We start from the raw sequence: 15,396 nt of genomic DNA on the forward strand, positions 1-15,396 counted from the left end.
AAATTCTTCCTTGACATTCAACTGCTCTTATGAGATGAGCTTGCCCATTTATGAGGGCAGTCCAACAAGTAAACTGAAAGATGATTACTTTAAGAGGTAAAGTTAAAACAATAGATAACAGAAGTCTGGTATTATGTCACCCCAAGAAGGTCATGTTTGTACAAAGATTATTGATAAATATTACTTTCTTACTGCAGGGTCGTGCCAAAGAGCCATATATTTTTTATAACTATTAGTACCATCCTGGCATGTTTCTTTTTTCCCCACTTTAATCTCCTCAGTATTTACATCTTGGTATCAAGATGTATATACGGTTAAAAATGTTTCTCTGTGGCTCTGTTTGTAAAATTCATAGCAATCCATTTTTTTAATTATCAATTCTTAAAAAGTTTACTTGAGCATATGGAAAGATTATTTGGAAGAACGCTTTGATGAGGATAAACACAGGGATTTAATAATATAAAGGGCCTATAACCTTGATGTTAAAAACAATTTTTTTATTGAAAATCAACAATATTCTACATACCAAAGGAAATAGAACCTCAAAAGTGGATTAATAAGGAGTTGGCCAGGTGGAGTAATAAGAGGAAATATGATTATCTGGGAAAGTCTGTGAAATATAGATAGATATAAGAAATAAATATATATTCCATATATTCTTGAGAGATAGATTTTGTTTAAAAAAAAGCTTAGTCCCAGTGACTTCAAATTGAAGTCTTTGCTTTTATTGAAGAATGAGAAACGTGAGGTAAGAAATTCAAGGCATGGATTAATATATGCAATATTCCTGATTGTTTATGTAGAATCTGCCTGAGTGTGAATAATGATTAGGTGCATATATTTTGGTCTGGGGAGGTCTCAGTGAGGTAAGAGAATATTTTCTATCAAAGCATCTAAAAAGCCAGAGGAGAGGTTGCTGCTGACTGACTGACTGTCTCTCCTGTATCTCAGAGGATGGCATTAACAACAGCCCGGAAATGGTACCTCCCCTTTTCATTCCCTGACGGTCTTATTCTGAGGTCTTTGTGTACCAAAAATCTAATGTGTCCAGCTTCATGGTAAAGGTTGATATCATGGACCAACCATCAGTAGAGTACGACCTTTAGTTTTTTACCAGATGGGAGGAGAGATAGACTCAGCAACCCTGAGATCTTTCTTCCCTTGATTTCTTCATGACCAACATTCATTTGCAGAACAGCTGCTGTGGGTTTGCAATGTAGTTTGTGGTCGTGTAACTATGAATGTTTACTGTTCTATGCAGATATTAGCTTTTCTGACCTGAGTTTCATTAGCCCTAACCTACTCAAATCATAAATCCCATGCTGACATCTGGTCACTGCCTTCTAGTGGGTGGATGGATGGATGGATGGATGGATGGATGGATGGGTGGATGGATGGATGGAGAGAGAGAGAGAGAGAGTTGGATGTGGATATATAGCCTTGGTTTAAAAGAAGAAGCTAAGCAATTTTTTCTCAAATAATTTACGACTCAGGGATTTAAGTATTTTATCAGTGAACTTTCTCACCTAATGATTACCAGATGGTCTGTAGCTGAGTAAATCAGATACAGATCTGCTAGTGCCATTTGGGTGCTTATGACGATGACTTACGGCACCCAAACCATTCTCTGTGATAAGAATAAAATATTACAAGACTAACTATATTAAGAGGAGAAGCAAGAATTGTGTTGGACGTTTAGCCCTTCATATATCAGAAGTTTCCCTGTTGTCTGTTAACTGAGTGAGTTAGAGTTTGTGAAATGACTGCAGAAGAGTTAAGGAATTCAAGGCAAAATTCCCAAATAGCGATCCACAAACTTCCTTATCTCCTGCACCTTGGCTTGGGGGATATTTTTTTCCTTCAGTTTCTCTCTTCTCTTGCAGTGGCTTCTTAAATCTAGGAAGGCATCATTAATAGCTTCTAATTAAGTGTTTTGACGGGAAAATTTAGCTCTTTGGCAAAACACAGCAGTTTGACACAAATGTTTTGACACAACGTTTGGGGAATTTCCTTACCAGAAAAATGGAGGACTAATTTGTCAACGTCAACATAACTATTTTTAAAACTTACTCTTGCCATCTCAGATACGAACATTGTCTTTTTCCAGGCTTTGGATGGAGCAGGTTAATTTTAAATAACGATTTGAAAATAGCTGTGCTATTGAATACATGCATATCTTAAAATTGCAACTCTACCCCTGGACATACTGCTTCACATGTGTACAAATATATGTGTAGGATCCATAGTAGCCTTTTTACAATAACATAAAAAGTAGAAATATCACAAATATCCCATCTGCATAAATGGTGATCTCTTCACACCATGATATCCTATGGAGCATTGAAAATAAGTGAATTCTAGCCACAGGCATGGATGAATCAATTGCAGAAATCTCATTTTGAGATTAAAAAATAAATAAAATCACCAAAGAATATATACCATTTATATAAAGTTTAAAAATGTAAAACTAAGCAATACATCATTTAGGAATTAAAATATAATATATGTGGTAAAACTCTGAAGAAAACTTCAAAATGTTAAACACAAACATCAGATGGTAATTACCTCTAAGGATTAGGTTTGGAGGTATTATAAAGGAGAGATATTCAGAGGTTTCCACAGTTATCAATAACATACTGTTTCTTAAGCTCTGTGCTGTGTGTGTGTGTGTGCAGGTTTAAAATTTTTTTAACGAAAGAGATTAAAATGGGAGAGACTTCACCGTTGTTCATCTATGATTCTTTCCATCTCTGTAGATATGATCAAGTCCCTGAGCTAGCCTCAGTGATTTATCAGACTTACTGCTGTTTGTGGATTTGACCATTTACTTTCCATGTTCCATCCCGTACTAAATGATACCAAGTAGGCATGGGAGACAAAGCTCTAAAATGAACATAAAAGCACATTTTGATAATATAGTGGTCTCGAGAGAAAGGATTCAGGCTATTTTCCTTAGCACGGTCCCTTTTTTAAAGCACCACCTTTACCCCCCTATATATACCCATTCGTGAATGGGAACTTGGGTGCCAGCAGTCCCTCTGAGGCTTGCCTAGCACTGTGACGAACAGAAAGAAGGCTGAGTAGAGATAGTAACAGTTGTCTGCTTAGACTGAGCCTCCATTTTTCATCATGAAGGCAAGTGACTTAAGTGTCTTCACTGGTCCATCTTGATTCCATTTAAACAAAGAAGACATGACTTTCATATCTTTTTGCTTTAATAAAAGTGACTTCTATGAGGAAAATCTGTAAATTGTGTCAGTAGCAACCACTTCAACTATGAAAATCATGTCATGGATTCATTCCAGACAAATTAGGTAGGTAATGGAATTGGAATCTATAGGACCTGAACTATTGCCAAATACTGTCATTTATCTCTATCTATGTATCTATCTATCTGTCTGTCTAACTATTTTCTGTCTATTTTCTTATCTAAATTATTTCTGCCTTGTGGGTCGTGACTTTGAAAAGAATGTCTGGCTTTCGTAAGACCAGAATATTTGTATCAACAGTCACCTGCCTATGTCTGCTACCCATAATAGTATCTTTGCATGGAGAGCCTCTTAACTGGTCCATCCAGCTGAGTAAACAGTCTTAAATTAACAGTGTGTGCCTAGAAAGCAATAAGCAGAGAGTCAATTTTCAATAAATGTAGTTGATAAATTATGAGGCTGAAAAAATTTATCATCAAATTTGATGAAATGAAGCCTATGAAATACATCCCTTCAGAACATTCTCTGATCAAAATGGAAAACCATTCTGAAGAATTTGCCATGGATATAGTTTACAAGGGAAATGGTATTCTATTTAGCTGTTTGCTTCTGAGATAGAATTTAATATATAAACGAAGACCACCTGTTATACCTGTCACCTGAATGATTTGTTTTGCTCCTTCTGTGGTGATCTTTTGTGTGTGTGTGTGTGGTGATCTTTTGATTGGAGTTAATTTTTTTAGAGTCATCCAGAAATGAAAAAGGCCATGAAGAGGCCTTAGGTGAATGAAAGCTTTTTTATTTCTTTTGTGGTCAGTGTATTCTCTTCTGTAATTGATGATTATCCAGTGTAGGTTAGTTCAATAACATACAATGTTAGGAAGAATAGGTAAACCTTTTGAAATGATCAATAATACGTTTACAACTTTTAAGTCAGCATAAATAAAATATGCTTGCTGTTTTATGATGATGGTGTGGACATTATATTATATTTAGAAAGCACTTTGCCATCAATAAATAATATCATGATAAAAAATAGTAACAAAATAACATTAGTACAAGAGGCCAAAACAACAAAAATAGCTTATTAATATAATTCATTGGAAACGTATGAATTTTACCATGGTCCAGATGCAGTGATAAGCCCTGGAAATCACAAGAGTGTGAGGAAGTCCAGGTTTCAGCGGAAGAAAAGAGCCTCTACCCTGAAGAGTAGCATATGGTGTTCTACAGAGGACTCCAGAGAACTAAGAGCTGAGGTCCCATTTTGATGAAAAAAATTTGGTTACTTTGATTAAAACAATGAATGAAATCTTTATTACTAATTTTAAGTTCTTTTGCAGAATGCCTAGCTTTGGTGTGTAATTTTGGAAAATAGTTAAGAGAGTGAAAATTGAGGAGAATGAAGCCATTTATTTCCAGTGCATTAAAAGCTATTTGTGTATCCTTTCTTTTTAGTCTTTTTGTAGCTTATGTCTGTTTCTAATAACCTATGCCTGTTAGGCTATTTTATTTAAAATTATACTATCTTTTGGAATTCCATTAAAATGAGTACATTTCTCCCCATCGAACCTAGGTTTGAAGTTTTATTCATAATGAAAGGAGAAGGTAAGGGGTATGTCAATGTAACATAGCTGGAACAAGTTTGGGAACCACAGTTATGAACATACGTAACAGGTGTAATCTTTCTCTCCCCTACAGTCCAAGATGGGTGGTTATAATAGCTCAACAGTCATTTGATCCAAATGTGGATTTTTGTAAAAGTGGAGCCATTGTGGCAGTTTAGCTCATGCCTCATCAATAAGCATTAGTTCCGTGTGTTTTATACGTCAGGTACTGTTGATAAGTTCTTAAGATACAAAGACTAAGCAAATTAAAGTACTTGCAAGTACTAATTGGGAGAGAGACAGAAACAAATAATGTCAGTATCTAATGTGAGCATTCTGCAATAGATGTCTTGGGAACAGATAGAGGCACCTAGCTTAACCTTGGAGTGCAGGGAGACTTTCAGGGATATAGATGCCGAATGATGTGTTGAAGGATGCCTGGGCATTGGGACAGATGACGAGGGCACCTGGCATAGGGGAGGGTGCTTCAGACAGAGGCAACAACTCAGCAGAAGCACAGCGTGAAACCACAGATGTGTGCAGGGAGCTGCAAGCGTGTGGTATTCCTGAGGCATGAAGTACAAGACAGTGAACAGGCAGAGATAAGACTGGAAAACCTAAAGGAACCCTTGAATAAAAACTGCCTATTTCGCTAATGATTTTGTGCTTGTCTATTTTGCCTGCATAATTCAAAAGTAACCTTTCTTTTTTTATTGAAGTATAGTCAATTTGCAATGTTGTGTTAGTTTCAAGTGTACAGCAAAGTGATTTAGTTATACATACATACATATATATTCTTTTTCAGATTCTTTTCCATTATAAGTTATTACGATATTAAGTAAAGTTCCCTGTAGTATACAGTAGGTCTTTGTTGTTTACCTATTTTGTATATAGGAGCGTGCATATGTTAATGCCAAACTCTTAATTTATCACCCCCCCACTCTCCCCTTTGGTAACCATAAGTTTGTTTTCTATGTCTGTGAGTCTATTTCTGTTTTGTAAATAAGTTCATTTTTGTCATTTTTTTAGATTCTACATATAAGTAATACCATATGATGTCTGTCTTTCTTTGCTTAAAAGCATTCCACTCCATTTGAGAGGCAAATGTGCCGAGTACCTGCTATTCGCTGGGCATTGTTCCGTAAGAAACAGGAAATAACAATGAACAGCATTGTCCTTGAGGAAATCACAGTCTATCCAACAGAGATAGAGGTGTAAAAGTTTCAGTGCGGCACAGGGGATCAGGATGAAGATTGAAGTGTGGGTAAAATGCTATGTGAATCAAGAGAAATGCATGCTTCCCTTTGCCTTGGGAAATTGGAAAAGGCACCTTAGAGTAGGTTATAGTCAGACTTGGACTTACAGAATGAGTGGGGTCTTACAGAAGAAGAAAAGATCTAGGGCTTTCTTGCCAGGGACCCAGCAGGTTCAAAGCCATGAGCCACGGAAGGTCCTGTTTTTGTGGAGATGAGGCCAGGAGGTAGATCTGGATCGTATTATTTGAGCTTTATATTTCAAGCTAAGGAATTTGAAGGACACTGCATAGGCCAAGAGGTGATAGCTAAGATTTTTCAAAAGGCAAATATGTGGTCAGATTTTTACTTGTGAAAGATCGTTCATGGAGATGATAAACTGGAGTGGGGGAAACTGATGGTGGGTGCAGGGGTGGAAACTATTGTCATTGCCCAGGTGAGCGGTGATGAGACCTGAGTCCAAGCAGGTGGAGTGGAGTGGAGCGTGCATCTGGAGAAACAAAGGAACAAACAGGCAGGGTATAAATACGGTGTGTCTTCTCAGATTGTTCCCCCAGCACCAAGCACATTTCCTGGCATGCTGTTTGTTCCCATTTAGTAACAGTTGTCTGCCTGCTGACTGGTTTGAGGAGCACCAACACAGAAATGTTTGCTGGCAAAGGACAGTAACATTTAGCTGGAGAAAAGAGAGAACGGGATCAGATGAAACATCAGGGAGTATAAATATTTAAAGAGGATACAGTAGGGCTTCCCTGGTGGGGCAGTGGTTGAGAGTCCGCCTGCCGATGCAGGGGACACAGGTTCGTGCCCCGGTCCGGGAGGATCCCACATGCCGCAGAGAGGCTGGGCCCGTGAGCCATGGCCGCTGAGCCTGCGCGTCCGGAGCCTGTGCTCCACAACGGGAGAGGCCGCAGCAGTGAGAGGCCCGCGTACCGCAAAAAAAAAAAAAAAAGAGGATACAGTAAAGGAAGACAAACGACCCAAAGCATATTGTTCTGAAAGTAGAAGGAGAGAGGCACTCAAGAAATAGGGTAATCAACAGCATCAAATGTCGTGGATAGTCAAATGGGAGGGGCAGAGACATAGACCTTTGATTTGGCCGTAAGGATGCTACTAACTTTAGCAAGTGCCGTTTGACTAGAGTGGTTTTAATTGATTGAGAAGTTAACTCTTCTGCCCCTGTACTTTCTAGAACAGGCTGAACAAAGCATGGTCCAAGGACTGGAGCCCATCCACGAGCAGACTGTTATGGTTCTGCAACAAGTACAAACATTTAAGGCATTTAGAAAATCTTGATAGCAATTTCACATTGCCCCAACATCCAAGACCCCACCCGTTGACTCTTCTTAAATGTTGTTGAACTTGCACGGTGTGTCTCCTTGGCGTGAGGTGCGTCTTAGTTATGCTCTTGAGGATTAGATATCAGGTCGTGACATCCTGGGAAAAGTCAAACAGCCAGCCAAAGCCTGTCCAGATCCTTTGAGCCTCAAACAGATAGTTTGAAATGTACTATTCCAGAACAGTGCTAAGGATAGGAAAACAGTGAACGTAAATTGATTGATTCTGTTGGTGTGTTTGAGCTTTTTCCTTCCGTATTCAGCCTCCCTTTACCCCTTTTTGTGCCTCCCTGCCCTAACTTTCTTCCCCTGGGGTGCTTTCTCTACGTTGCCAACCATGATGGGCTCTCATAAATCCACTTTGATTGGCATGTCTGCTGTTCGCCTGTGCCCTGCAAGTACAACAATTCCTCTGGGGCCATGGAAGACGTGGGTGACAAGCAGACGTCTTTGTTACTAATAGGGAACATCCACGGGTGAAATGTGCCAATTAAGGTACAACACAAATAAAAAAGGGCCAAGTTTAAAACTCTAGTGCTGTAACTCAAAGGATGCTGCTTCTAAAATGGCTTCATAAAGAAAAGCGGACCTAACAGTTTATCCCAATGTCAGTGCTGACTCTGTTCTTGGATAATTATCTCTGAATGTATGTATGCTTTTTCTACCAGAAGGTTCTGTGAAACAAGATTTGAACAATAGTCTTGCTGTAATTATTTTCACGTGCAAAAGCGCGTTCAGAGTGCTGACAGGAGACGTTGCAGGCTGTGTGATATCATAGCTGAACTTGAAAGTTTGGAGGATTTTTCTTTTATTGTCCCATCTTCAGAGATTCAGTGTTACAAGGACATTCCCTGAGGCAATATCAGGCACTGAGGAGGTTTATGAGCCAAGATACACATCAAAAATAATTTTAATAAAGCTTGACAGATATATTGCATTAATACTGCTGACAGAGAGGAGCAGTACTTATGTAGAGAGTATGACATGTTGGTATTTTTTTTTTAATTGAGGTATTAGGTCATACAGATTTTTGACTGTAAGAAAGACTGGGGGTATGTTATTACATACCATAGATTTTCTCCACTGTTATCTTTGTGATGACAAGCAAGGGTTATTCCCCTTCATGCATATGCTTTATACCTCTCCGTCTTTTTTTTTTGCGGTACGCAGGCCTCTCACCGTTGTGGCCTCTCCCGTTGCGGAGCACAGGCTCCGGACGCGCAGGCTCAGCGGCCATGGCTCAGGGGCTCAGCCGCTCCGCTGCACGTGGGATCTTCACGGACCGGGGCACGAACCCGTGTCCCCTGCATCGGCAGGCAGACTCTCAATCACTGCGCCACCAGGGAAGCCCTATACCTCTCCGTCTTGATGAGTGATAGTCAGTGTAGACACAATGGGTCAGTCCCAGACACCTAGAAAATAGTCATCATCCCAGACAATATCGAAACTCTACATTTTCCTGTACCTAAATTGGATAACCAAGAGTGAAAATGGACAGTTTAGAGTGTCAGTAATTGGATAATGGTGGCTTTGACCTTTAGAGGTGAGTAAAACTGTAGATGCCCCAAGTTAACATCAGCTGACACTTAAGTGGCTGGCATAAGCAGATTTTTAAAGATTCATTTTCATCCTTGCAGGAATATGCTGCATGTCAGAAGTGCCACTGTCATATTTAATACTCAGCAGATAGCAAGATTTTATGTGGAAATGTAATCCTCTTCAGTTCATAATGTCTTAAGTCAGGAAGGCAAACTATCCTGTGTTCATCTTGTAGAGGATTTCGGCAATCAAAGAAGGTCATCCATTCAACATTTTAAACTTTCATAAATACAGTCATTACGGAAACATTATTATTCTGCATATCATTCTCATGGTAGGTATAAATATGAGTTTCTCCATAAAGAAATATGTCCATTTATAAATAATGGGTGTTAAAACGTTCCTCGTTTGCTCTCAGCTTTCTAAAAACACATCCTCTTGCTAAAAATACTTCTAGATGCAAGGCAACATTTATTTCACTGTTTTTCAATGAAAGTGGGCTACATTTAGTCATAAATAATAGGATTTGATACTGCTTTAAAAATTAGTAGAAGCCAAGCGCTCTGCGGAAGTCCTTTCCTCTTAGAGTTCTGTTGCTCAAGTTAAAGGCTGGGCCAAAGAGAATCCAACTGTGCTTGCAATAAAGTGTTTTATTGAAAAGATGAACCTTATGGTATCCTGCAGCATTTGTAGGCAGAAGATAACTGTATAAAATATTTATGTCAGTATTTCCATAAGGAATGAGAAATATCTATTTTGGAGTGGAGAAAAAAAAGTACCCTGGCATTTTGGCTGGGATAGCAGATAGAATACAGATTGAAAGTCTCTCTTGTTTCTTTTCTTTTTTTTAAAGTGTGAAAGTGATAGGGTTTTCCGTAGAAAGTCTGATATACCAATTGTTTAATAAATTATAAAGCCTTTGACTCTCAGCTATCCAGGGTCTCCCTCCTGATCAATTTATAGTTCATCACTTGTTTTGTGATTATGAGAAAAAGGGAATTGGGGAAATGAGATAATCTTGTAAATCACTCAAGCCAAATGAACATTTTTGTCCCTTCAAATTACCAAGAGGGTTCAGATAAAACTGTCACCCTAGCTTAAATCACCTGGATGTTTACTTTCTGTTGGTGGTCAGAAAAATAGTATTTTCACATGTTTTTTCTGACTATAAAATCAATATGTGCTCATCCAAAAAGAAAAAAAAAAAAGAAAATGTGGAGAGTGCAGAAGAATACAAAGAAGAAAGCAAAGTAATCCTAAGTTCCCACTAACCAGTGTCAAAATTTGCATTTCTAGTTTTTGTAGCTCTAAAATACTTTTATCTTATGTATTGCTAAATCATGGGGGGATACTTAATACTGAGTCCTACTTTTTTCACCTCAATAGCATTTCTATTAAAAAATCTTACTTTTAAAGATTTATTTTACAATCTAAAGGATTTGCTTGCTGCCAGTATATCTGGGCATCTTTCACAGTAGTCATTCCCTGGACATTCTTTCTAAGAGAAGGAAACAACTGTAGTCTACATGTGTGCACACGTGGGTGTTTAACTCACTCTGCACTCTCAGTGCCAGCCTACTTGGGAGTTTTGTGACTCCCTTATCATGTATTTCACTATTGAAATTTCTTGGTTGATTTATACGTACTCCAGACAGTTACAAGAATTAGAAGCAATTTTTTTGAGGGAACAATGGTGTAGACATAAGGTAGAGGTAGGAATGAGGCTGATAGAAAAACGTTTATTAGAACTCCCTGACTAATACTTCCCATTGGGCCAAAAGTCACCATCAAAGGCAGACTGCAAACTGGCTTACAGACATGTTCATCTGGGCACACCTTTTTTTTTTTTTTGCCATGCCATGTGGCTTATGGGCTCTTAGTTCCCCAACGAGGGATTGAACCAGGGCCCTAGGCAGTGAAAGCATGGAGTCCTAACCACTGGACCTCCAGGAAATTCTCGGCACAACTTCTTTAAGAGTTTGAATGTTTTAAAATGGGGAGGATTGACATAAATTGTGGATTGCTGCAATTTCTGAAGATATGACCAACCTGGGCCTGTGTTCTGCATGGCAAAATCAGCTGGCGCTAAAGAATATTTACACGGAATTTGTTGTAGCTGGAGAATCCGTGCTGTGGTCTGACTTGGGTCTGATCACTCCTGTGGTTAGGTTGGCCTGATTCTGAAGTCAGCGTGGGCTGCCATCTATCACAGTGTTTGGCTCTTTTTATCACAACAGAGAAATTTTCTCTGTACCTGTGTGGTTTTTTTCAGTTTTTTTGTTTTGTTTTGTCTTGTTTTTATAAATTTATTTATTTTTGGCTGTGTTGTGTCTTCACAGTTGCGTGCGGGCTTTCTCTAGTTGTGGCGAGCAGGGGCTACTCTTGGTTGCGGTGCACAGGCTTCTCATTTGCGGTGGCTTCTCTTATTGCAGAGCACGTACTCTAGGCGCGTGGGCTTCAGTAGTTGTGGTGCACGGGCTCAGTAGTTGTGGCTCGCAGGCTCTAGAACACAAGCTCAGTAGTTGTGGTGCACGGGCTTAGCTGCTCCACAGCATGTGGGATCTTCCTGGACCAGGGCTCGGACCCGTGTCCCCTGCATTGGCAGGTGGATTCTCAACCACTGCGCCACCAGGGAAGCCCTGTACCTATGTCTTTACTAAAAGCAAAATAAGTGAAAGATGAATAGGGTCTTGTTTCAGGAAAAAATAGTAGGAAGCTTATTTTATTTTTTTGGAAGTATACAATATTCTAACTATTTAATATGCAAGTAGTAACTATGATTCAAAAATACAGTCAATTAACTTCACCCATGGTTATTGACTCTGTAGCGTTTGAATTTGCAAACCTTCTTCTAAGCTTTCTATTAGCCATCACTATGAGCCAAACTTTATTCTTTAATCAAATAAAAGCAAACCAGCCACTAAAAAAAATCCTGCTATTCCTGATGTTGGGAATCAGAAAAGAATCCTCTCCTTTAACGTCTTCGAGAACGTTCTTATCATGAACACAGCTAGAAGTTTACTCCTGCTGAAATGGATCTTAGCAAGCAGAGGCCTAGAATTTTTCTGGTCAGTGTCATCATAACATCATCACCATTATCAAGTTCACTTCCTGTCGAATGTAAATGGAATCTAACAGTTACTGAGTGCTTGCCAGCCCTGTAGTAAGTACTTTTCACACACTGGCATTTAATCCTTGCATTAAACCCGTGAGATAGGTATGGTTATTGCATTGCATTTATTGGGTAAGGAACTTGGGATTGAATGACAAGATACCTATGCTGTAAATCCGCACTGCCTCTCCCAGTGCTGAGGCTTTTTTCTGAATACAGCAACCCGGTATAAAACTCCTTGGTCTACGGCAGTGCTGTCCAGTAGGAATAGGATGAAAATCAAATTCAGAATCTTCTGTAAGCACATTAACATAAAAAGAAACAGGTGAAACCAATTTTAACAATAAATTTTTAACCCAGTGTATCCAAAATATTTTCGTGTAAATTTATAATCAATACAAAAATTATTAATGAGCTATTTTAATTTTTTGTGTTAAGTCCAAATTTTGGCATGCATTTTATACTTATAGCAGATGTCACTTTGAGACTAGTCATATTTCAAATGCCAGGCTAGTGGCTGATGTCGGGGACGATTCATGTCTAGTTTTAATGCATCATCCTCCTATTTAAAGCAAAGAATGTTAGGAATTCACACCAGGAAGTCTAAACCCTTGTGGTTGATTATTCATACAGCTCCTCTGGTTATGAGGAAAATAGAGAAAGATTCTGTCTTTTCATAATGCATTTTGGGCCCTGACTGGAACTCTGACATAAATAACAAAGACATTTTATTGAGAGATTTGTTCTCAGTCCCTCAAAGGCTGGCTCTGTATGTGGTACTGCCGTGGCCCCTAAGTGTAATGAGTACCAGAAGATTGTCAGTCATCGTGCCTGAATTAATCTGCGGTTTTCAGTCTGCCCTGGGGAGGTGGAGGAGACTACTTAATGCAGGAGGTGGCAAGCATCTATGGATGTCAGCATCAGTAGTAAACAAAAGAAAGAAATGCCCAACTATTATCACAGGGAGCTCTCTGAGATATTTAATTCTTGAAAAGGGGCCCTAATGCTCATAAAGGTGGCCCATCACTGGATTAAATGACTCAAAACCACATGACTAATTGGTGTCTAGATTTGAGAGGACTTCCACACTTTTTTTTGCGGGGTGGGGGGGCTTGATAAAGAAGGTACTTTTCAGGTGAAAGCCCCTGAAATATTGGTTCTCGTAGATTTCTCATAAAAACATTTTAGGGCATAGTTTTTTTTTTTTTTTAATTAACTGGGAAATTACAATTTTAGTCAATTACTATTTGGGTGCACAAAGTGATGCCCTAGGGGTTGACAAAGTTGGCATTCATCCTCCCAAATGGTCTGTCACTGTCAGGGAAGAGCTTATCGAGAGAGAGATCCAACTCAATAATTCCTATTATGTAATTGATACTTTCCTCACCATGCCATGCTGCAAACTGTGATTTGTTAATGGTTTGTTTGTGATACAGAGAATCAGATCAACCTGGCACAGGCAACTGGCTCTGTGGCAGCTACCGTGTTCTGGATCCAGGCTCATCATACCGTAGTGCTAGAGAGCTGACGTTGACTTGCTTTATAATTCTATTCATTAAATTAATTTAGGGTATATAAACTGATTTATTGTGAGATTTAAATTCATTTTCCTCAAGAGAGCCCAGAATATTAGGTTAGCAGTTTTCTGAGCACAACTTTGACTCAGTTTCAGGGGACAGGTAATTTAATGTCAGCATCCCATAATTTTAGCTACACAATATCATTTTCTCTCGCCTTTTCACTGCTGAGTCACAAATGTATTCGAAAGGGTACAAGTATGTCAGAGCATTTCTGGTGGAGAGAAAGTTCCTGGATGACTTCCGTCTCTCTGCAGCCTCAAATTCCTTGTCTTCATTCCAACATCTATAGTTGCATTTCTTTTTCGATACTCAGCGATCCCACAAACTCAGTATTTAAAACTGAGCTTAATAATTTGGAGCAGAACTCTGTAGCCTCATTGTAGGTCATTTTCTTTCTGCGTTGCTTCCTGTTTGTATTTCTCCCTTTCCATTGCCTCAGTTTCTGCTAAAATCTGAACTCCAATCACATCAAGTGCAGGCTACTGCCCACTCAAGGCAACTTCCCCAGACTTTAGGCTGCATCCCTTCTTTTGGGAATCCTAAGAACATTTCATCAGTGCCATTTTGATTAAGTCACTATCCTGTTCATAAATCCCAGCGGTAAGTGTCAATTTCTCCAATAACCTGGAATGTTTACTAAGTGCTTAGCTCTCTGCTAAGTGTAGACTTGACTGCCAGATCCTCTCATTCAACTTGCTGCCCTGTATCATTAGTCCCAACTCAATTTGTCTGAGCAAATGTATTCAAGCTTTGCCCCACATGAAAGTTTGGGTGACTTTCTCTGCCATTTTCCTTACTCGTCATGCCTTCCTCTCCCCTTCCCATCAAATGATCTCCCTTATTTCATTCAAAACTTGCTAAGACCTACTCATTGCCACTTCTAGTATCCCCAGGAAACTCCTTTCATCCATATCAGTTGTTTTTTTCTTTTACTCGCTTCTTTTCAGAACCTCTATTCTAAGCTTTTGTCATGTTCTGTGTAGAGTTCTACATATGTTGCTTCAAAGTTTCCATGACATTTTCCTGTGCCATGGGTCTTGTCAACCTGAATATTGTAACTTATCAAAAAAAGGAACATGCCTTCCATCTTTAATGCTCCTTAGAGCAAGCACTACTGCAATTTGGGTATGGTAGATGCTGAGTACAGGTATTACTGCTGGTATATTACTCTTTTCCCTTCTTTAAGTCTTATCGTGGTTGGAAGGGGTAATATCCATATGTCATAACATCTCCCACTTTATTATAAATACTGCCCTGAATATTTCTGATTGTTTTAGAAAAGGATGTACTATGTAGTTCCTTCTAGAATTCTGCCACCTCTCCCCCCAAAATAAACTTAAATACTCAGTGCATGTGGTTACCCAACAGAACTATAGGTCCTTTTTATGCTTGTTGGGACATCCAGGTGGAAAGACATTGTAGACAGCTGAAATATTAACGACTGAATATAGGCTGAGAAGCCATGCATTCCCTTAGCTGTCGCCTAAATGATGTAGTACCTTGAGGTCTGTGGAAGAGCAATGAATCTTCCTTAGTATTCCAGATTGCCAGAATATCTGTATCATCTAGCTCTATGTAGATGTAGCTATCTATACTGTTTCCATCCTTACTGGAGCAACTATTATTTTGCTTACATGTTTCCTTTACGTCTCAGAACTCACCTATCCAGAAGCGTACTGACACCATGATTACAATTTAGTTCAGCGAATTATTGGTGGAGAGAAGTGTGGTTTCATAGCCTTTAAGCATCAACATTGCA

At 39.0% G+C, this 15,396-nt stretch overlaps 1 protein-coding gene across 1 annotated transcript in view; it reads left to right on the plus strand.

Annotated features, from left to right (window-relative positions):
• Positions 1 to 15,396, plus strand: part of GPC6 (glypican 6) — a 1,076,096-nt gene that overhangs the window by 537,719 nt on the left and 522,981 nt on the right. The gene's annotated exons all lie outside the window — the stretch shown is intronic.

This window comes from Delphinus delphis, chromosome 18 (genome assembly GCF_949987515.2).
Source record: "Delphinus delphis chromosome 18, mDelDel1.2, whole genome shotgun sequence".
Taxonomy (NCBI): domain Eukaryota; kingdom Metazoa; phylum Chordata; class Mammalia; order Artiodactyla; family Delphinidae; genus Delphinus; species Delphinus delphis.